Here is a 23,346-nt window from a genome sequence, read left to right as displayed (position 1 = left end):
CAACATATAAGCATGGCAGCATGCAGGTAGATCCATTGCTTGAGAAAATTCTGCATCCAGATTGGCAAGCAGCAGGAAGAGAGAGTGACTCTGGGCCCAGCTTGAGCATATAAAACCTTAAAGTCCTTCATGTTATGATATCCTTCTTCCAACAAGGATATACCTTCTATTAGTGCCACTGCAAATGGACCTACAGGAGCCATTTTCATTCAAACCACCACACCTAACTACCACATTTCCCTTCTAACTTCCTGTACTCTTTCTCTCTCTCTCCTTTTTAATGCATTGTCTCTACTAAGTGCTTCCATTATGCATATGGGCATAGGACCATCCATTGGAATAGGAACAGCCCACTAAAGTTCCCATCCATGAAGAAAATGGCTACACCCTCTGGAAACAGCTATTACTACTAGGAGTGGAACTTCCCAAGTGCTCCCCAACTCCAGAGTGAGTACATTCGTTAGCCTCTCAGAAGTTTTTCCTTTGAATATATAGAATGAAGGTATATGTAAAGGAGGTAGCATGCGTGAGAATCAGAACTAAATAACACAATTGCTATTGCAGTCAGGGGCCCAAAATAAAGACTTATCAATGACAAGAAAATATACTGATACTTTAAAAAAAATGTACAGTAATGTTTTCTTTTTCTTAAAAAATCTTTTAGTGTGTAGAATTTGAAAGCACAGGTAGGTTTAACTTTGTGCCAGGTAAGTTCAATTAGTTAGCTGTGTGTTTAGTTATTTTTCCATTAAGAGCATGACAAAATTCCATCATAGCTACAAGACAGCCAACCACCCACTTAGAAGTCTCCTGGGGCCTTTTCACTTTGCAAATGTGTTAAATTTGGTTTCAGACATTTGGAGGACTCCGAAACTAGTTTCTTTCAACCAAAACATCTCAAACTGTGCTATCTCCACTGGTTTGGTATTTTCTTGCAAGGCAAAGAAAACTCCTCTCAAGCTGTTAAACAAGATAATTAGGAGCAGGTAGCTAGAACTGGGCTGATAATAGGCATGGGAATTTTCCAAGGGCACCCATGTCAAAGGCTTCATTTACTACAGGTCCAGGGCTTGTGAAAAGCTTCACAAAGTAGAATGCTGCCACTTTGGATCCCTGAAGAGTTCAGTCTTTCTCAACATGAATGAAGTGTCTGGCACACAATCATCCACTGTGTTTCTAAGCAAAACATTGAAGTGGTTGGTGCCGGCCTGATTCTTGTATCTTCACAGTTAGAGGCTTGAAAAGCAAAAGCGTTGAATGCCAAGCCTTTTAACATTACACATCCAGAATGGTACCACGGGAATTCTCCATCCGAAAGATAGAAAAGCATGATAGTTAAAATATTATGAAAATCAGTGCTTCTCAATGGGGGGAAAAACACTGTAAGAGAAAGCATGTCATACTGGGATGATTTATTTTTGATTATTGATACCTATAACTAAGTAATACTTTGCCAAAAATTTCAATGGATAATGAAGTAAAATCCCCGTAGATTACCTGCAACTTTCTAATCAGTGCACCCACTGATATAAAATATGACTGTGCTCCCCAACATATGGGTAGACATGTGTAGCCATGGATCTCACAACAGCAGCATGTCCTTAGAAATAGGCTGCTGGGTATCAGGTAGGATGGGAAACTGGCACTAGCCTTTCTTTTCTCTTCCTCCTTTGGTGATGAGAGAGTTAAAAGATGTAACATATTTTTCAGCCATCTCTGAGGAGAAAGATGCAGGGTGTGAAATGAGATGCATTTAAATTAAATTCATTGGTGGCACTGCCATTCTCTAACGACCTCACTCCATGCTATTTCCTATTATTCCTCAGCCCCAAATACAGCCCAGAGGATTAAGGCTCTAAAAGTGAGATTTGAAGCTTCATGGTTTTCATCTTAGACCTGTCTTTTTCTCACTAAATACATCCTGTGAACCCTGACAAATCATTTAGCAATACTGGAGTTTCCCATTACCAAATCTAAAGATTCTTTATCCCTTTTTGATATACAAATATACAAAAACCTGCTGTCACCGATGCTCATGAGAAAATTTATCTATTTTGGTCAAATAATCAAGTTCTTTCTGCTTTTGTAAACAAAGAAAGACTAGGTAAAGGAAAGTGATTGCTGTAGGCATGCTGAATAAGTCCAACAAAATTTAATGGGAAATAAATATAACTAAAATGGATTTCCAGTTCTGTCAAAGAGACAGTTATGGACAGACTACATGTATTCCAACCACAACCCAGCTTACAAATGGACAAAGTTTCTGAAGTAGCTATTTGCAGAAAATAGGAAACACAAAGAATGAACATGCATGACAGAAACTCCATATGTGCCCTGGATGGTTTCTTTGGGGGGCATTTTCTAGACAGCCATGGGGCAGTTGTGATCAGAGAGCAATTTTCTCATTGGGCAGAAAAAAGAGATGAGGGTTCAGAGTTACTAAATCAGAAAAAAAAAATATAGGCAAAGAAAGAGGATCAGAGACCTGCAGAGTGATTTGCCTTGTTTTGGGGCTAAATACTAATTTATATACTTGGGATGAGATTCTGTGAGGACTGGCCAAAACCAACTTTCTTTATGAATCAAGGAGAGTATGAAAGATTAGAGTTCTGATTAAAAAAAAAAAACACACACATGAAAGTCTCAAGAAGGTATTCAAATAAAATCTTAGAAATTCCACTCCTTATAAATAGAGCTGATATGCTCTTCTCAGAGAAAAAAAAGAATCACTTTAAATCATTCCTAACAAAACCCTAAGCCAGACTGAACAAAATGCTGTTGATCTAAAGTAAATTCTTGAGAGATAAAACATGAAAACTTTTAGAAAGGAAATCCAGATTCTCAAAGGCATAGCAGTCCCGTGGTGCAATTTCAGGTAGTCTAACTAGATGAGTACTGTGGCACATGTCTGTAATCCCAGAATCTGAGAAGCAGATGCAGCAGAAGCTTGAGTGCAAGACCAGCCTAGGCTACAGTGTGAGATTCTGTCTGCATTCAACAAAGTTGTAATCCCATGACTAGCATAGTCATAATCACACCGTTGTGGGAATTATGAGAGTTGATAAACTAAGCAGCTATGGAAATATGTTGAGTGAAGGAACAGAAAGAAATGCATATCATAAAAAACAGTTGGAAAATCTAAACAAAAAATAAGACAACACTCGGAAAGGAGAATGTCTCTATAAAACAAGCAAAGCAAATCCACACAGTATAGTTAACAAAACCAAAAAAGACACACCTGAATCCGATACTGTTGAAACAAATTCAAAAGAGAATTTGAAAAGAAAGAGTCCAGAGACCGTTAATTGGAGAAAGAGCAAGGTCAGTGTACATAAGGGGTTGAAGGAAGGAAAAGGAAAGTGAAATAATTATATATTAATTGAGAATAAATAAAATCAAGGAGGACCAAAAACAAATAAGGGAGTAAAAACAGAGATGCCTTCATCAGAACTGTGGAAAGATAAAGCCAAAAAGACTTGAAAATAAATATTCATCCTTGAGTTTTTGTACAGGAGAAACCGCGTCGACAATGAGAAATCCGGTTATTTTCTGTCAAAGGCTTGCAAACTGTGACATCTGCAGCAGGAAAGCAGAAGTACGCAAAGTTAGAGGAAGATGGTTTCTGCCTCTGTGATGCCTGTCCCTGTAAACACAGACAAAGGAAACCAGAATGTAGGTATGTGCAAGTAGAAAACTTAAAACATTTTTTTTAACTTAAATAATATTTTAAAAAGTTAATGAACTGATTAGAGGAAAACCATAGCAAATGTTATTAGAATTCATAGTAAGGATAGAATCAGGATTAAAAAATATCTGAAACACCTGAAGATGGTTAGAAATTGAACTTTGTTATTTTGGTCTTCTGCTATGGGTCTGGGTCATTCAGAGATTCACTATCCTGACAATGAATACATTTTAAAAAAACAAATAAGAGGATTTGTTAAATATGTCATGAATATTGGCCAAGTCCATCTTGAGACCCATACTCAGATATGGTCTAAATTACATTAGTCAGAGGCTTATATAGGCAAACCTCACAAGGCTACATACTTCTCATCTTTGTCCAATTAGAAGCAAGCATTCTGACAAACTTCTTGTCTATGTGTCTCCTATCTAGGTGTGGTCAAGCACATATCCTGTGCAGTTGGGGCAACCAACTTTCTATATGAAAAACATCCCCTAGCATTCTAGGATACCATCTCTCCTTGGCAAGTGGGCTTACAGGTTAGAGGCACTTTTGTTTTATAGATATCTTAAACACAGTAATTTAAACTGAAAACAGAACATTAGCTATCACACTTCCATTATACATGAAGTGGCAAATTTGCATTGAGGATTATAATTGTTAACATTGTATGGTATAATCCCTAGATATAAAGTTTTACAAGTAAAAATAAAAGATAATGCTTTAAAAGTGAGTATAGCAACTGGGAGATAGATCAATGAGTAAAGTGCTTGCCCCACAAGCATGAGGACCTGAGCATAGTCTCCCAGCATCCACTAAAAGCTGAGCTCAGTGACATAGGTCTGCAGTATCAGTGATGGAGAGTCAGAGACAGGTTGAGCTCTTGGGCTCCTTGAGCTGAAATGGTGAACTCTGGATTCAGTGTGAGACTCTGTTTGAAAACCTATGGTGGTGAGAAATAGAGAAGCACCTAAAGTCAATATCAGGTCTCCATATACACATCTGTACCTCCTTTACACATGTGTACACAGTCACACACACACACACACACACACACACACACACACACGCACATGCACAGGCATACATACAAACTGAGTAGCATAAAACAACAGCAACAGAAATGTAGTCAACCAGCCGGGTGGTGGTGGCGCACGCCTTTAATCCCAGCACTTGGGAGGCAGAGGCAGGTGGATTGCTGAATTTGAGGCCAGCCTGGTCTACAGAGTGAATTCCAGGGCTACACAGAGAAACCCTGTCTCAAAAAACAAAAAACAAAAAAACAAACAAACAAAAAAAAAAAAAAAAAAAGAAAAAGAAATGTAGTCAATCCAAAAGAGTCAGAAGGGTGAAAACAGAACAGATAAAAGAAACATATACATATATTACATTTATACATACACACACACACTTATACATACACATATCAATTAAAAAAATAGAGGCCATGAGTTTGTGCAAGAAGTGTGTGTGCATGAGAAAGGTTAGAGGAAGAAAGGAGGAAGGGGAAGAAGGAATGATGTAACTATATTTTAATTTAAAAAGAAAGTATTAAAATATAGTTTTTAAAAAAGGAATATAGTATAAGAATATACACCATGGCCAGTGCTTTTTTAAAAAACAAAATAAATAAAAGTTTCTCATTAAATGCAGTAAAAATGATGGGAGAGGTGGCTAGATCTTAAGCAGGAAAGGATAGACCAGGGGATGTGGAAGTAACAGAAAGCACTGGGGTAGTAAGGCTTAAGCAAGGATAGGAATAGGGTAAGAAGAAAGGGGCTACACAGAGAAGCCCCGTCTCAAACAACAACAAAGAAAAAAAAAAAACATAAAGAAAGAACAGAAGGAAATAGAGGGTGAGCTGACTACAACTCAGCATGTATCAAGGGACATTTTGGAAACCCTTCACTTTGTAATTAATTAAAAAGTACAAAGTGGTTTTGGTTGTTGTTATTTTGTTTGCTTTTGCAATGAAGAGCTTGAACAAAAATGTGCTGTATTAGTAGACAAAGCCTCCCTCATAAGATATTGGTTACAAATCTCAGTATACTAGTGCCAGGGGTGGAATACTTCCCTTAAGCATATTGGTCATGGAAGCCCTAGGGCCCTCAAAACCACCAGGACATTGCCATTGCTCTTAGTTGCAGGCCGCAACTAAAAGGTGAGACCTTGTTGTTGAAGACACAAAACACTTTGGCTTCAGCACACACTAAAATCCACCTGGGATGACCTGAAAACTTTGCCCTCATTAGCTGGCTTTCATAGTGCAGGGTTTTGTTTTTTGCAGTACATTGGGGAGAAAGACCATTAACTGATTTATTCTGTGGTAGACATTGCATGCTACAATACAGACCTGTCAGGCAGCAACAATGGCATGACTCTTATGGGGATATGGGGGTGGGAGTAACTGACTGCCTTCTGACTGGATTTGAAGCCTGTATACAGGAGGAAATATTCTCTGGCACTGTAAACCTAGTTAAAAAAAAAAACTACTGGCCAAGGAAGGACTGTACTATTGGTGTTTTGGTAGATACATTTGTTGTCAGACTGCCTTTTGCATATTTATATGTATAACCTTTTGCATATTCATATGTAATTTTAGAACTCTCAACCTCGGACAGAGAAACTTTGTTTTGGAAGGAGCCACGACCAATTTAGAGATTCATAAGAGATCAAAGAGCTGAGAATAAGTGTCTGTTGAATGCTCAGCCCTAAGTAAGATATCTGTTCACACATTCACAAAGCTCAGGGAATATTGACAAAGAGAGGACAGAAAGAATCTATAAACCAGAGGGTGGGAAGAAATGTGATGAAATGTCTTCTGTATATACTATGGTCATTGCACTCATGAGAACAACTGATGTTACAATGATAAGATCTACTACACATGATCAAGATGGTCAATAATCCCACCACCGATGATGGAGGAACTAATAAGCCTCCATCCCTATCTGATGTATTGATTTTGGAAATGGAGAATCATATTTCTCCTGGTATGTTATCCATGCTAAAGCAGAGAGCAGTGATTGGATTTGGTGCATTATTTAAAAGAAAAAAAGGAGGGAAAGGACATAAAGACGAGAAAGCCATGCAGAAACGGTTCCAGGGAGAGCAAGGGGAGTTGAGAAGATATGATGGCTATCATCAACATACAGTATCTGTATGTATAAAACTGTCAAAAAAGGAGTAAAATGAATTTTTAAAGCAGAATTCTAATTAGAAGAAAATCATGAAAACAAAGAGAACAAAGAGACAAAAGCTGAGAAACAATAGAATAAGGGGGAAATAGTGTTGACGTGGAGATATACGCATATTCTCTTTCACAAAATAAAGCATCCTGAATAGATCAATTACTTGATTGACCAAAAGGAAAAGGAAGAGAGAAAAGAACACCTCGGCGGGAGGAAGAAGCAGCAACATGGACGCTGTAATTATGAGCAGCTTGACAACCACAAATCTAGCAACTCAATTGAAAAGGATGCTTTTATTGCAAACCACAAATTAGCCAACTGACACAAGGAGAAATAATTAAAATAAGTCCATATTTCCTAGGGGTATTGAATTTTATAATTAACAATCTTCCCACAAAGAAGCCTTCAGGTGCAGATGGCTTCACTGCTGCATTCTGGGAAACATGAATGAAGGAAGTAGTAGGAATCTTAAATGAAGTCTTTCAGGAAACGAAGGCGAGAACTCATCTTAATGTAGCTTAGGAGGGCAGTGAAACCTTGACTGGAAAGCTAAACAAGGACATATTGAGAAAACAGGAAGTACAGTCCTATCTGCAGGCATGACAGACCACATAAGTTAGCTCAAATCCAGCAATACATTTAAACATTATAATGTATTATGACCAAGCTGAATGTATCTCATAGTGGCTTTAACATTTAAAATGAAATAAATCAGTGTGATTCATCACATATCATTATATCAATTGGCAAAGAGAAAGTACCTGACCAAATTAAACACACTTTCATGATAATGTGTCAAAGCAAATGGAGGGTGGAGGTGAGAAGGAGAGGATGTTATGGATTAGACAAGGCATCTATGAAACTTCTATTGCTGATAATATACTTAAAACCTAAAGACTAGAGATCTCCCTGTATTCCAGAAGTAAGGAAAGACTGCTGGTTTCACCTAATACAGTTTAAGACTGTTCTACATGCTCTATACTGAGCAATAACATAGACTATAAGCAAAAACATTTAGATGTAAGATCTGTTGGTATGTGATGGTAGTTCTAGTTACCCTTGAGCTAGGGCAGAAGGACAATAAGTTCAAGACCTACATGGGGAACAATGAATTCAACAGCAGTTTCAGCAACTTTCTGAGAAGGTTTCAAATTTTAGAAAGCCAAAATATCAAAGGATTGATGTATAGCTCAGTGCTGAGGCATTTGCCTTATATGTGTAAGGCAGGACATTCCATTGCCAGCACTGTCATACAAGCAAAGTCTTATACTAAGAAGGCAGAAAATATTTGAAATGTAAATAAATAAAATAACCAATAAAAATGAAAAAAAAATCTAAATACGTGAGGGGTCTTGTGAAGATATATTGCAAATTTTAAAAAAAGTAATAAAATACTTTATCCTGTTAAAAAAAAAGATAATGTGAAGTTTTTTTGAATGTCATTTATTACAATTCATCTTTTGTTACCAAGTTGCCAGTACTGGGAATGGGTTCCTTTTAGATGAATTCTTCTCCAAAAGGATCTCACCTGAATCCAAACAATCCAGCTTGTTGCCATGACAAAGGAAGACCCAGTTGCTGGAGAAATCACACACAAACCCATTAGACACAGAAAAGTCAAGCTTGTGCCTATGTAGGACCTCTATTCTTATATGCTAACATTAATATTTTTGGTACAGGAAGGTATTCTGCATGCTACCAAATTAGTAAACACCAGTCTAGCTACAAACTCTTCAATCTACAAGGGAGTCCTGTCTACAAGATATACTAGTGTAATAGTGTCACAAAGCTTGTAGGAGTAACCAACCTATGTAGGGCCGTGAAAGGGGTCTTGGTTTTGGTTAAAGCACTGGCTGGAAAGCCTGGAGACCCAAGAGGTGTCCATTGCCTGTAAGGAATGGGCATCTATTCCACCACGCTACCAGAATCCAGGCTCCTAACACTTGGCATGAAATTCCATTGACCTGCACTGTTCAGACACGTTCAGGGCAATGAAGCCCTGCCCAAAGAGCACGTGAGAGGGTGTGACTACAGGCCTCAGTCCCTAGAGAGATTTACATACTAATGAGATGCCAGAGGGCGGAGCCAATTAAGCATTCTTCCCCAGCCCCTCCCCTTTCTCTCCCTCCCTATTTAACTCAGGTCTGCCCTGAGTTTCACAGGGGTACGCATCCAGATTCAACCATCATCCATCAAACCAATAAAGCCGTTTTGGAAACCCAAGGACTTTCTCATGTCATTGGGGCCTCACCATGAGGAACTGTGGAGAAGGCCTTTAATGAACCTCTGTAGCCACAGCCACTGTGCCTAACTTCTCGCCTGGAGGAACTTTCAGCATTCCCAGCCACCCTACCCACAAACCTACATTTATTTTGGCTTAAGGTCCACTCTAAGAAATGGAACCAAAGATGCTTGAGCGACTAGGAACCTGAAACTAGGTAGTCCAGTGAACTAGGAGAAAACAAAATACTATTGTTCAATCCAAAGAGCATGGCAATAAAATGTTTTTTAATTGTATTTGGCTATATTTATAGAGCACTGCCTTGCTCAGCCAGGATGATTAACATATGAAGTCACAGAGATAAGGAAGCATGAACAAAGCCTGAACTGGTCTCCACCACATGGGGTCCTAGAGCTGAAAGAAGTGGACACAGCTCCCATTCCTAACCCAGAAGTTGTCTCCCACGGATAACCACTTGCAAATAAAATTTTTGTTTTTTCCAAGGTAGTATCATTGGGGAAATAAACTATTCTAAAAGACAGGTCGTGTGCTCATAAGTAGATGGTCACAGAAAATGAACATCTTTGGATTTTTTTTTTTTAAATCTCATAAGGTCATCTCATGTCAGAGTATGTATTTCCTTTTTTTCTCTCTTATTATTTGTGTATTTTTTCTTATTTTTTATCCTAATGGTCATTTATGTGTATATTGTGGCTTCCAGTTTTGTGTTTTTATGATTTGTGAGTGTACATCCAAGTGAGTCTGTGTTTCTATCTGTTTCCCGTCCCATTTCTTGGGTTATTTCCCTATGTATAAAGCCTGTTCATTTTCTAATGATAGCCTGGGAAAGGAGGTACAGAAGAATACAGGAGGAATAGAAGAGGGGAAAACCATAATCAAGATATTTTACTTGAAAAAACTTTTTTTTTTTTTCTGAGACAGAGTTTCTATATGTAGCCCTAGTTGTCTTGTTTTATAGACCAGGCTGGTCTTGAAGTCAGAGATCTACCTGCCCATGCTGTCTAAGTGCTGGGAATAAAGGCATATGGAACCATACCTGGCTATTAAAAAAAAAAAAAAAAAACAGAACAAACTAACAAACAAAACAAATCAACAAAATAATTTTCAATAAAATAAAGTACTAAAACTAATAAATTAGTAGCATTACAAGGATGTTTCACCATGTCTGACTTTTGAACGTAGGTGCTGAGGGTCAAACTCAGACCCTCAAGCCTATATATACTTTGCTAACAACTGGGGAGCTGTCTCCCCATTGGCAATTTCAGCCAATTTTAACATGTTACTATCATTTAGAATAGCATAAGAAATCAAAAACCTTTGTTGTATTATATTTAACAAAGAGTGTTTAAGTCTTCCAGGCACAAAACTACAAAGATTAAAGAAACTAAAAAAAAAATTTAAATCACTGGCAAAACATTTCATCTTAATAGATTGGAAGAAAAATATAAGTAATAAGTCAGTATAGTTTCTAACAAAGTTTCAAGAAGAAATTCCATAGAAATTAAAAATTCTTTCTTCTGTTTTGCTTTCTCCACTTGTATTTTAAGGTTTCTCCTAGTAGAAGCAACTTCCTGACAGAAAGTTGAAGAGGAAAATGTATTCTGTTACATCATTTGGCGTGTGGTTTCCTAGCTTGTGGCAATGTAGCGGACAAATACAGAGCACAATCTAGAACTGCTTACGCATCTACTCATTTTGTCCTACCATCAACATGAACTAACTATTATGATTTTCTATATATTGGAGGTATAAAATTCAGGCATGGGGAAAAAAAAGGCATTGCTCTCCCAGTAAGACACAGCACCAGAAGAGGAAATCTAGAACAGAATAGAGGAGTTCTAACCAAAGCCAAAGGACAGGCAAGTGTCACAGGACCCACAGACTGCCGAGCAAAGTGATCTGCAGGCCTGTCACAGAGTCACCCATGGAATCGTTATTACGAAGCCAACATTTTTTTTTCCATCAAGTCCAAGGAAATTCAGTTATAATGGAGGCATTTACCACAGTTACATTTTCATCATAACTAACAGAAGCTAATATTCTGTATAAAATTACTACCATGAATTAACTTTATGTCTGCAGAAAATGGGATTGTATGTAATTACTGATTTCCATTCACAATAAAAAAAAGCAAATTATCTTCACCAACATAAATGCACCATAAATTGTTTTGAGACATAATGAAGAAATGAAATTTTTGAAAGAAATATGGACCAAATCTGCCAAATTATTGTAAATGATAGCCTTTTTAAAATTAGGGCATGTAATTGCAGTTGGAAAATGTTATCCTCTCAATGGTTACATTATTATTTGGGTAAACCAATAATCCTCTTTGCTGATGCACTGTTTCTAGAATATTGACAGGTTTTATTCATTTTAATATCAAAATTCCATCAAATTTATATATAGAATGGCTTACTGTTTTCAGTATCAAATTTATCATAATGAAGTGTCAAGTGAGAATGTAATATAATGACATTTTAATTGAGAGAAGATGCTTTGGCAAATCAAAAGGAAGCTATTTTTCTTTGGGTATTTTTGAATTTGTTGATAATTTCAGTTTCAATTCAAAAGAGATTTAACATATGGCCACATGCATTCACTCTTAATGAGTGGAAATAACCTTTACCACATGACATTTTAAATATAAAGGAATAATCAGCCTGATTTCTGAATAGTATTTTATAACAGTTACCTTTTATATTTTGCACAAGAATATAATCTGCATTACAAACTGTCAAAGATAATAAAGGTGTGATCACTTTATGGCAAAACTCTTACATTATCTAACAGGACTTATCTATTTTATAGTGTCAATTCTAGCTAGATAGCTGCAACTAATTAAAGTATTTTAAAACTAAAATTCCACTGAATTTGGAGTGGCTAATCACTGTGTGACTTGAGAGATTCAAACCGTTAACCACATTTCATGCTTATTTAACTAAGAAATGCACAAACCAAACTTCTTGCTACTGCACTGATATTTTTCCAGTATCCATGTCTCCAGTGGGTAGCGGCTGTGAGACATACTCTAACCTGTTCCAAAAAGATAATCCCTCTAGGGATGTTATCGATAAAAAGTGTAAAAGTAACTTTTATTTGCCAGATGAAATTGTTTTGGAGGCTTACTGTAGAATAAGATCACTCTTTATAGTTCTTTCTGAATTCTGGCAGGCTGGTCCAACTCAGCTGATCTGGCTCAAACTCCCCTCTAAGCTGACTGATTCAATTCGATTTCTTTCAACTTCTCACTGAATTGTTCTGCATAGCCTCAAATACTGACCATTTGTTCTAATCTTCTGGCTCCTTCTTATTTTCTGGCTTCAGCTGCCTCTGCTGATCTGCACTGAACTACATGAACTCATGAAGGAATTCAACTCCACTGCACTGTACTCACTGCAGTGACTCCCGACTCACTAACTGAATTCCATTGTACTGAACTCAACTGACTCCCAACTCACTGAATGACTCTCTTTCCCTACATTGCTCTTAAATAGCTTTTCTTTCCTATGTTGTGAGAATTAGGAGTATCTTATCTCTGACTCATTCAGTCAGACTTTCTCACTTTGCATGCCCCTCAATTAGATGTCACTTTCAAACACAGCTGCTTTCTTCTACAAACTAATTCTACCTTAAAGCTGTGTCCTAAAAGCTGTGTGTGTGTTCCAGCCAGAGAATTAAAATGTGCGGCATGTCTACTTCCCAGCCTGATTACACAGACTTAGGTCTTTGGATGTGATTCCTTGTCAGAGCAGCCATGGTGCTGGATTGAAATTCCTCTACAAAACATATAACTGCTATAATATTTTTAAAACATACAATTATTAGCCTAATTCTTAAAAATGTATAGAGACCCTAATTGTAATAAAAGTGAAACAAATATTCCACTGAGCAGCTCTAAACTGAACAATGGTGATAACAATGCAAAATTGGTCTCTCAGAATAGAAAATATACAGGCCACTGGAAACAACCTTTTAAATTAAAGACTATTCATGAGGAAGGGATTTTGACCTATTGGTGATTGAATTAACACTATTGGGAAAACAGCAGGTATATGCTGACCATTCTGATGTTTATGCTCTTTCTTAAAAGCCAAGACAAAATTCTCATGTGAAATCTAACTTTCCTAAAAGAGAAGGTGTTCTCATTAATTTTGTCAACCTGACACAAGCTAGATTCATCTGGGAAGAAGAAACATCAATTAAGAATAAGCTCCAATTTGATGGTGCACAAGTCTACAGGGGAATTTCCTTGATAGAATATTGATGTGGAAAGGCCCAGTCCACTATGGGTATTACCACTCCCTGGCAAGTAGCCCCGAGTTGACTAAGAAAGCAGGCAGAGCAAGTTGTTGGAAACAATCCAAATAAGATGGGTTCTTCCATCCTCTCTTCTTCATTTATAGTTTTCAGGTTTCTGTCCTGAGCTCCTGGCCTGACTTCCCTCAATGATCAATGGTGACAGAGAAGTGTATGGTAAAACAAACCCTTCCTTTCCCAAGTTGCTTTTGATCATGTGTTTATCAGAGAGAGAGAGAGAGAGAGAGAGAGAGAGAGAGAGAGAGAGAGAGAGAGAGAAAGAGAGAGTGAGAGAGAGACAGAGACAGAGACAGAGAGGAGAAGAGAGAGACAGAGAGAGACACACACAGAGGGAGGGAGGGAGAGAGAGAGGGAGGGGGAGAGAGAGGGAAGGAGGGAGAGAGAGAGAGACATGAGGACAAAAGGAAAGGCTTGTTTTTTTATTCTGAAAGGCTGGAAAAAAAGACTAGGTGAACACTGCTATAAAAGTAGCCCTTATTTTTTCATTTGCTTCACAGCATTCAACAGTTTCCTCATGAGCTGATAACCTTGTCCAGATCAGTCTTCTATAACTGACTGTAATGATACTTGGAGTCTTCATTTCTTCACTAAGGTGTTATGTCATCAAAAACTTGTAATAAGTAAATTATATGTTTAGCTTCTATGTGGATTTAAATCCCAGAATCATGCACAACTGTGAGAGATGAATCGTATTAGCCTTCAAAATGACAAAGAAATCCTCATTCGTCTTGTTATGCTAATAAAGCAATATTGGTGATGTTGTTTACATAGTTGCTTGATTTTCTTTTAAAATCTGGATCATCTTGATGTCAATATGGACAAAATTTCTCAATTGTAGTGTGGCCACAAATGCTAAGAATTTCTATTTAGTGTATTTTGCTGAGCACTTTTTTGGGGGACAGAAGATTGGATTCATGGATGTAGTATATATTATGTTCCAAATCTCTATTTTATCTAGTTTTCCTTCCAAATCCCTGCTATATAAACACTTCCAAACTTAAAAAAAAAAAAAAACCAAAAAAAAAAAAAAAAAAAAAAAAAAAAAAAGATGAATGAAAAACCCAATCCCAGACATTTATTTTCATTTCCATCTTCTTTAAGCCTCTCAGGATGCCCATATGAATTAGAGGTAAGATTTTAAAAAAATCATAGAAAGTAGTCCTATGCAGTTTGAGAGCTCGATAAACCTAATTACTTGAGATTCATTTTACAAATCCACATCTTATAGTCAGAAATATACCTGTTAGGGAGAAATATTAAACTCTTTAACAGAATGTGTGCAAAATGTCCAACATACCCATAGTCATGTTTTCAATAAGTTTCTCTAGAGCTGGACCTGAAACTCACACATAGCTGTGAAGAAGCAAAAAGCATTGACCAGAAAGCAAAGAAAGTGTGTTTCTGGGGCAGGGCATGCTATGAATTGTTTCATGTTGTCCGGAATTGTCTACGTGTTGAAGACTGTATATAAATCAGAGGCTAGGGACAAATTCATGCACAATATAAAACAACTAATTTATTTCCTTAAAAACACAGATGACATATCTCACAGCTCCTTAGAAACAACACATACTGTTCTATAATATATTTCACCCTTCAGGAAACATCCTTCTCTGCCTGGATCTAAGATTAGATAAAGATCCAGCAACCACAGGCATGTTGATTTTAAATCAACAGCAGTGCCAAAATCGAAAATGGTATTAACATGCCATCACAGAGGATAAAAATCACCAGGAATAAATTGAACATAAGAATGTCACCTTCTTCTCATATTTGGTTAACTACTTTGTTATATACAAGTACCACGTGGTGAGAGAGCATTGCTTTTCACAAAGCATGAAACTTTCAGTTACATTTTTCCTGTTCCGGGAACAAACCATGTTGAAACATTTAGACAATAGTTCTATGCCTGTTTGTTCATCTACTTTCTTAACATCCTATAATTTAAAAGAGAAAAACAGGACTGATTTAAAGTCTCGTTGACACTATTTACTACACTGCAAACTTATTTATATCAGTTTATTTCCTAACTAGAAAACTGGAGGTTAGAATATGTGGTCTAGAAGCATCTCAGTGGACTGGAAGAACAAAATGAGGCTAAATGTGTTTGCACATATGATACTGTAGAGTGAAAAATCATAAAGACCATTTTGTGAAAACTATGTCAGCTTTTTCTTTGCCCTTAGACCTGAGCAGAAAGAGTGTAAGTTCTGGAACTGAAAATAAGATTTCAGGCCTTCACTGCCCCGGGACACATTCCGGGTGGAGGACATTATCCCTGAATCAGAGGACACTTGCTGGATTACATTCCTCAAGCCTCAGGAAGTAGACCCACCTGTGGGTGGGAAAAGCCCAAAAGCAGGAAGACACATTCCTGACCACAAAAAGGATACAAGGTGGGGCTATGACTGGAGAAAGTGAGAAATATTTAACCTGAAATAGTTGGTAATGACAGAGTAGGGCACAGTGACATGGTAAAACTACATTTTTGAGAAGAATGAGTATGCAGAGTAATTTTCACGTAGCTCTAAATCATTTAGGGTGGATTCCTCTGAAATGTTCCACTGTTCTTGGTTACCCCCACCACCTTGAGGTTTTCCCAGTGTTACAGCCTGCTGATGTTCAAAATTTGTAAAACAACCAATCATGTATAACCTCATGAAAATTTCTTCCTTTCCCCACCCCATGCTATACCACCCCCCCCTCAGTTTGCTGGCCTTTTGTCAAAATTCTGTTCCTGCATGGACGAGCAGTTTGACCGTTGGCTAGCCAACTCTCCCCAATAAACCTCTGCTGATTGCATCCAGGTATGGTTTCTTGTGATTTTTGGGTGGTCGTGATTTCCTGAGACTTGAGGAAGGGTCTCCTGAGTTTGGGGGTCTTCAATACCATTTCTTGAACATTTTATGTAAACTAGAAATTCTTTAATTTTTTTATTTTTCATATAAATAGAAGTGGAATTGAAAAATGTGAACAAAAGTAACAGCAGAAGGTGGTTCATTTTGTTTTGTCAGTGCATGCTCATTATACAAAAGTACTGGGTTTCATTCACTATGATATACATAATATATAATATAAATATTATATTTATAATATAATAATTATATGTAATATATTATATATCCTGTATATGTGTATATATTTACATATATACTGTATTCTGTAGTTTGATCATACTCAACTCCTCTTGTTATCTCTTGTCATGTCTTGTTATGTCTTGTCTTCAGTCTCCTTTGTCTTCCAATGTTTCCCTTTTCTTTCAAAATATATTTCTTCCATTCTGTATATTATTATTTTTTTATTCTTTGCTAAATATGGATTCTAACAAATGAAGGGAAATGCAATATTTGCCTTTCTAGGTCTGGGCTAATTCCTTAGGTAATCTCTGACCTAATCCATTTTCCTGAAAAAAAAAATAAAATTCTTTGTGGTTAAAATTTCATTATGTATATTAACATACTTAAAAATCTATTCATCTGTCTGTAGGCATCTATGGTGGTTCTATACTTTGGCTAATATGAACACTTAAGAAATGATTGCAGATATGTAAGTATCTCTTATGTGTGCTGAAGTATCTTCTTTTGTGTATATATCTTGAAGTGGTATAGCTAGGCTCTAAAATACCTCTACTTTTATTTTTTGAGAACTCTCCATAGTAGCTGTACTAGTTTACCAGCAATGCAGAAGTACTCCTGTTCCCCACACTCTCTTCAATACTTGTTGCTTGTTTTCTAGACTGTGTCAGATGGAATAATATGCTAGTTTCTGTAATTTCTGGTGTCAAAGGATGCTAAATGGTTTTCATATGTCCATTGGAGATGAAGGACTGTCTGCTCAATCTTGTACCTGCTTATTGATTGGAATACTCAAAACTTTTCTGTATTAGCTTTTGAAAATTTATGTATTCTGGATACTAGCTAACTATCAGAAAAATAGATTACAGAGATTTCCTCTGATTCTGTTTGTTGCATCCTCATTCTAGTAGTTGTTTCTTTGCTATGTAATAACTTTTGATTCCATTAATTTCATTATTAGTTCTTAATGTCTGCACAATAAGAGTTCTTCTAATCTTTGTCTTACTCTTATTCCTTTTTTATATGATCCCTGTTCCTCTTCCTGTTTCTCTGTGAAGCCTTGGTTGGATCGGAGCTCATTATGTAGGTCATTCTGGCTGTGACCTCACAGAGATCTGATTGCCTCTGCTTTCATAGACTTAAAGAATATATCACCACACCAGCTATATAGGTAATGCTTCTGCTTTCTGAGGAAATATTGTTGGATTACTTTAAGCACTTTTTTGTCATTTTGACAAATATAATTTTCCAACAGTTCTGCAGATTTTCTAATAATAGAATAAGTTTCTAAGAATGTATTATTATTATTATTACCACCACCATTGTTATCATTATTTTGGTACTGTTTCTAAGACAGGTTTTTACTATAGCTCTGGATATCCTGGAACTCATTATGTAGACCAAGCTGGCCTTGAAGTAACAGAGATCTGCTTGCCTCTGCCTCCCAGTTGCAGGAATTCAAGGCAGGTGCCGCTACCCCTGGCATTAGAAATTATCTTAAAATAAAACAGAGTAGCTAATTCTTTCACAATCATAATATATTTTATTTAAAATATTGTTGACTAGCTATAAAAATATTCTTCTTTATCATTTTTACACATTAAAAATTTTCTGTGTTGTGTTTTGTTCCATCATTTCGATGTCAAAAAATGTGACAAAACAACACATGAATGTATGGCATATCATACCCAACCCACTATACATATTCTATACAGACAATACATATGATACATAACACATACACACACCCACGCCCACAAACATCTATTAAAGAAAATTTTGATGAAGAGAAATTCTTCATAGCAAGATTTAACCTAGAACTATCAAAATGCTATCTTCAACTGACCAGCTCAGTGAGAGAAGGATCACATAATTTAATATCAGCAACATTTAGAGAGAGAGAGAGAGAGAGAGAGAGAGAGAGAGAGAGAGAGAGAGAGAGATTGAGAGAGAGACAGAGATGGAGAGATAGAGAGACAAAGAGACAGACAGAGACAGAGAGATGGGAGTGGGCATTTGATTCTCATTTTTAGTTTAGTGCTTCAAATTCTTGTCAAATAGTTATTGCTTGCTAACTTTACACAAGAAAGAAGGCGAGAAAGAGAAAAGTGAAAAGAGGAACAGAGTGTGAGCTTAAGTTGCATGCCTGAGACAAATCTAAGAGTAGAGCATGAACTGAAGCCTAATATCTAACTTCAAAGCCCAAGCTTCTTTTGTGATTTCAGACTTTATCCCCTTGTTACCTGGCTTCAATGCCTGGCCACAAGAGACCTAAGATTTTGTAGTTTGTTATAATTCTCCTTCCTGGCTTTCATCTCTATCCTGCTTCTGTCCTCAAGTTTACTTAGATCTTCTTGGATTTTGAAACAAGCTCGAATTCACCATGCTTATTTTATATCTTTGTGTTTCCCACCTACTCCTGTGTTAGGAGACTGACCAATATTGGGTTAAATTTTATGGCTTGATTTCATTGTAAAAGATTTTATTGTGTGATAATCTTAACTAAATTGTCAGGGAAGTGCAGCTCTTCACCACTGCTTTGTAAATCAAGGGCAATTCCAAAGAGTCCACAGGGATTCTGAGGATAAGGGAATTGTTTTATAATGAGAAAACCGGTGCTCACCATGATCAACATGAGCAATATGCTGTTTGCCCCCAAGCAAGAGAAGAAGCCCTTGGCATGTAATGTTGAGACAAATCGTCAAGGGAATATGGAAGCAAGATAAATAATGCTTATGTATAAGATACCCACGACACCAAGTGCTTGGTATTGCATCTGACTCTGGAAAGATTAGCTATGTAATTTTCTCCTCTAAAAATGCACAGTGACTATTTTAATTTGTTTTCAAATGTTTGGTTATTATAAAGCAAACACAATTTTCTTCACAATGAGGCTGACATTTTTATATCTCCTATCAATTATAAATGTATGTGGTACAATGATGCTTGCATTACTGTATGGAGGTAGACTGGTTTCTAAAGAAACATAGCTGTTGGGAAAGTCCAGTTTTCATGCATTGAGCTCTAACAGCAGAAACACTGTGTATGGTTTCTTTTATTCATATTTAAAAGAAGCGCACAGAAGTAAAGCAAAGCAAGGGATAATTATTCGTAGATCTAAAATGAATATATTTTCTCTATATATAAATTAAAAGTTTGCATTTTTAAGAAAAATTTTTAGAATCATAGTAGCCTTTTCCTTCAGTTTCTATATAATATTTAAGACATCGGTAAATTTCATTTTGATACATGACACAATTTCTATGAGTCGTGTTTCTAAGCATCTTGGTTAACATCTAGTATAAGTAAAACTAATAATTATAAAAATTATGGTCATTTTGTCTTCTCTAATTTATCTTACTTAAGTTTTTATCATTACAAAATACCAATCAATGTCTTCATATTTAGTAGACCAGATTGGTGTGAAGTGTTCTCTCGCTTCAGTTAAGACATTGCATAAAAACAGTTGAAGGATATCAGTCACCAAGCATGCCAACACCTTCTCAACCTGTTGAAAAATTCTCCTGTATAAAGATTCATGGTAATTAGTAAATACCAACTGAGTCACCAATGGGTTTTCTCCTCCATGAATCAATTTCAAGCACACAGCCTCTTCCCAATTAGGTGTTGCCTGTAACAGAACAGTAATGTCAGAAACCTCTACTACATATATTGAAGGCAAGGATACAGGAATTCTATTGGCAAAAGCAGACCCTGAAACAAATTAAGGTTAATAAGAGGCGTATTAACAAACCAGTGTTTACAAACTGTGAGAGTCTAGGAAAGATTTTTATGTCACAGCTCTGATTGTTTCTGTTTTGTTTTGATTTTGTTCTATACAATGTCCTTCGGAAAGAGGGAAGTTACATTTCTCTTTTCCTGCCACCACTTCTGCTGGTGGACCAGTGTGATTTCGAGATTCATCAAAGGAAAATACATGTGAGAAGGGATGACTCATTGTCTACAGTAGAGATTGTGAATGTGTCCAGAGAAGGAGAAAGCATAATAAATGATGGAGAGATACAGAAGTGAATGCCTAGTTAGTTGTCCATCAGTGAATAAACCAATAAGGTTACTCATGAACAAGAAGAAAGCCTTTGTTATTCCACTATTAAAGAGATTCTGAAATAAATGGCATAATTTACCAGTTTGCTGTTACTAGACCTTACTGCATTTTAGTGGGCAAGCCTCTCATAGAGGCTATGTTTAGATGCTAGTCCTTGTACCTATTGTAGGTAGGAGACTGTCTTATAAAACCAGATTCACAAAGAAAGATGCAGAAAGGTTAAGATAGTTGTTGAGTGACAATTCTTTAGTAAGGGGTACAGCAGGCCAGATTCTTAGCCAGATTCAAAAGAACTTACATATATACTTATGTACTACTATGCATAGATGGGGAAATTTAATGTGCCTATTGAAAGGAGTTTGTGTGTGTGTGGGGGGGAGGGAGTCAGCCTCAGTACTAGAACATCCTCCTATGCCATGAAGACACAGGGATAAAGTTTACTGCTGAGGAAGTTACTGAGAGCTATAGAAGGTATAAGCAGAGGTCAAATATTTCTGTACTGTTATAAGACAGATAAAAAAATACTAAAGTATTTTTTTGTTCCTCATAGAGCAAGGAAAATGATTCTATACATTCCACAAAGTTCTAGCTTCAAGCTTCAGAAACATAGACTCAGGAACTGGAAACGAAGGAATATTAGGTAATCATTGGCATTTTTGTTTTGGAACATAAACTAAGTTAATACTTAAGTGATTCTCCCAAAGAGAAAGAAATAATATGCTTGTATGTTTTTGTTGTTCTTGTTTTGTTGTTGTATATTTTTTTTGTCAAATTAACACAAGCTTGAATCATTTGAAAAGAGGAAACATCAACTGAGAAAACGAGATAGTCTGTAGACAGGTCTTTGGGGTGTGTTTTGATTAATGATTTTTATGGGAGGGTCTAGCCCAATGTGGTTGATACCACCCCAGCAGATGGTAGTAGGTTTTATAAGAACTTAGCTACGCAAGCCATGAAAAGTAGGGCAGTAAGCAGCATCCCTCCATGGTCTCTGCTTCAGTTTCTGTCTCCAGGTTTCTGTCTTGATTTCCCATGATGATGAACCTAGAAGCTGAAATACACCCTTTCCTCCCCAAGGTGCCTTTTATCATTGTGTTTATTACAGCAACAGAAGCCAAACTTGACCAATAATAAGAAGAAAGCAATTATCCAATATCATAGACAGTGCTGTTTGCTATGCTCTTGCATATATAACCAGACCACAGTAAAATAAATGGAATACCAGTCAACAGCTGCTATTATTATATTATTATATTATTGCTATTATTATAGACTGTGTGTGTGTGTGTATACATACATACATATATATATATATATTATATGTATGTATACACACACACACACACACACATATATATATATATATATATATATATATATATATATATATATATATAATTTCTTCTTGGAGTAAGCATTCTACCATTCATTATCATTAATAAAAAGAGTACTGAAGACACTTTCCATGAGAGGTTACTGATTGCAGTACTCCTTTCAAGACTTACCAGAACAAAAGCTGATAAGAAAGACATTTAAATCTATCCATCTTAGCCTATGGATGGATGAGGCTGAGAATTACATAGCCTCAAAACATTAAAAGATACTCCATCCTTTAGAGTGGAACAATATTGAAAACTTTGACTAAGGGATGTTTTCTTCTACAGGTGCAAATACTAAATGACTTTTGGACAAGACATACAGATGTTGCTCTGGAGCAGCTGGTAAAGTTGTCTGAGACACCACCACTGTCATTTCATTAAGCTCTTTCAAAGTCTGGGATTAACAATACTGATGTATTTACCGAGTTTATTATTGTATGAGTATTAATGGCTATTATTGAATTCCTAATCTAAAATAAAGATGGTGTTGGCTCCCAGGGCTCACATGCTGACTTTGCTTTCCAATCAAGAATTTTTGTTTCCTTTGAAACAAATAAGCATTTTGTCCCATTTACTTAAGGAATAGAAGAACCCTTAGGGCTACAGAAGAGGTGGTTAATGAGTGGCAGACTGTAGGAAAAATGCCATAATCAGTGAAAATGTATTATTTAGAAAACGTAAATTCCTTCAGTCTCTGCAAGCTGCTGCAATTGTGTGAATAAAACATTATGTAAATGCCTGTTTTGGAGTTTGACAAGACTGTCAATTCCCCTTATCGGACACAGTGCTTTATCACAACAGTCAAAAGAAAGAAGGAAATGAGGCGGAAAATATTATTATAGGATTTTTAGGGGTACATTGATAGAAGCTAGTACAGCTGTTAAAAACTACTGTATTTAAGAGCAAATCTTGAGTAATGAACTGTTAAGTGAAATATGGCCGGCAGGGAAATATTTCTGGCAGCACGCATGCTCGAACATAAATTTCACTTATGCATAATGCTATTAAAGAGTAGGCTGAGGCTATCAGGAGACATTGATCAGGCAGTCATGTCTGCCACCTGTTTGGAAATCAGAGGTTGTGTATTTTTTCTGGGTTGCACAGCAGCACGTTGGAGCAACCCTGCAAGTTACCTGCTCCAAACCTTCTCTTCTTTCATCTCATCCTGCCTGTAGTGCCGTCCTTCTTGCCTTCTCTTTGCCTTGGCTGCCACATTCCGTACAGAATGTGAGACGCTAAGCATATGCCTCAGCTTTGCCTTTCAGGACAATTATCACCTTTTTATTAGTGATATCCTTTTCTAGTTGTTCCCTGCATCCCTCCATACCATTTATGGTGGTATACAAGCAGTTTCATTATAAATGGTTTCAAACACCTTTAAAAAAGCAG

The 23,346-nt window shown here is 36.6% G+C and overlaps 1 long non-coding RNA gene across 1 annotated transcript; it reads left to right on the top strand.

Annotated features, from left to right (window-relative positions):
- The first annotated feature begins 16,163 nt into the window (after positions 1 to 16,163).
- LOC143434891 (uncharacterized) lies at positions 16,164 to 22,451 on the top strand. Its single transcript, XR_013104744.1, has 4 exons — positions 16,164 to 16,245; positions 16,925 to 16,984; positions 21,129 to 21,218; positions 22,243 to 22,451. It is a non-coding gene; the product is annotated as an uncharacterized LOC143434891 (long non-coding RNA).
- Positions 22,452 to 23,346: the final 895 nt, after the last annotated feature.

This window comes from Arvicanthis niloticus, chromosome 18 (genome assembly GCF_011762505.2).
Source record: "Arvicanthis niloticus isolate mArvNil1 chromosome 18, mArvNil1.pat.X, whole genome shotgun sequence".
NCBI classification, from domain to species: domain Eukaryota; kingdom Metazoa; phylum Chordata; class Mammalia; order Rodentia; family Muridae; genus Arvicanthis; species Arvicanthis niloticus.
The sequence above is the reverse complement of the archived record's forward strand: the minus strand, read 5'-3'. Positions and strand labels throughout refer to the sequence as shown.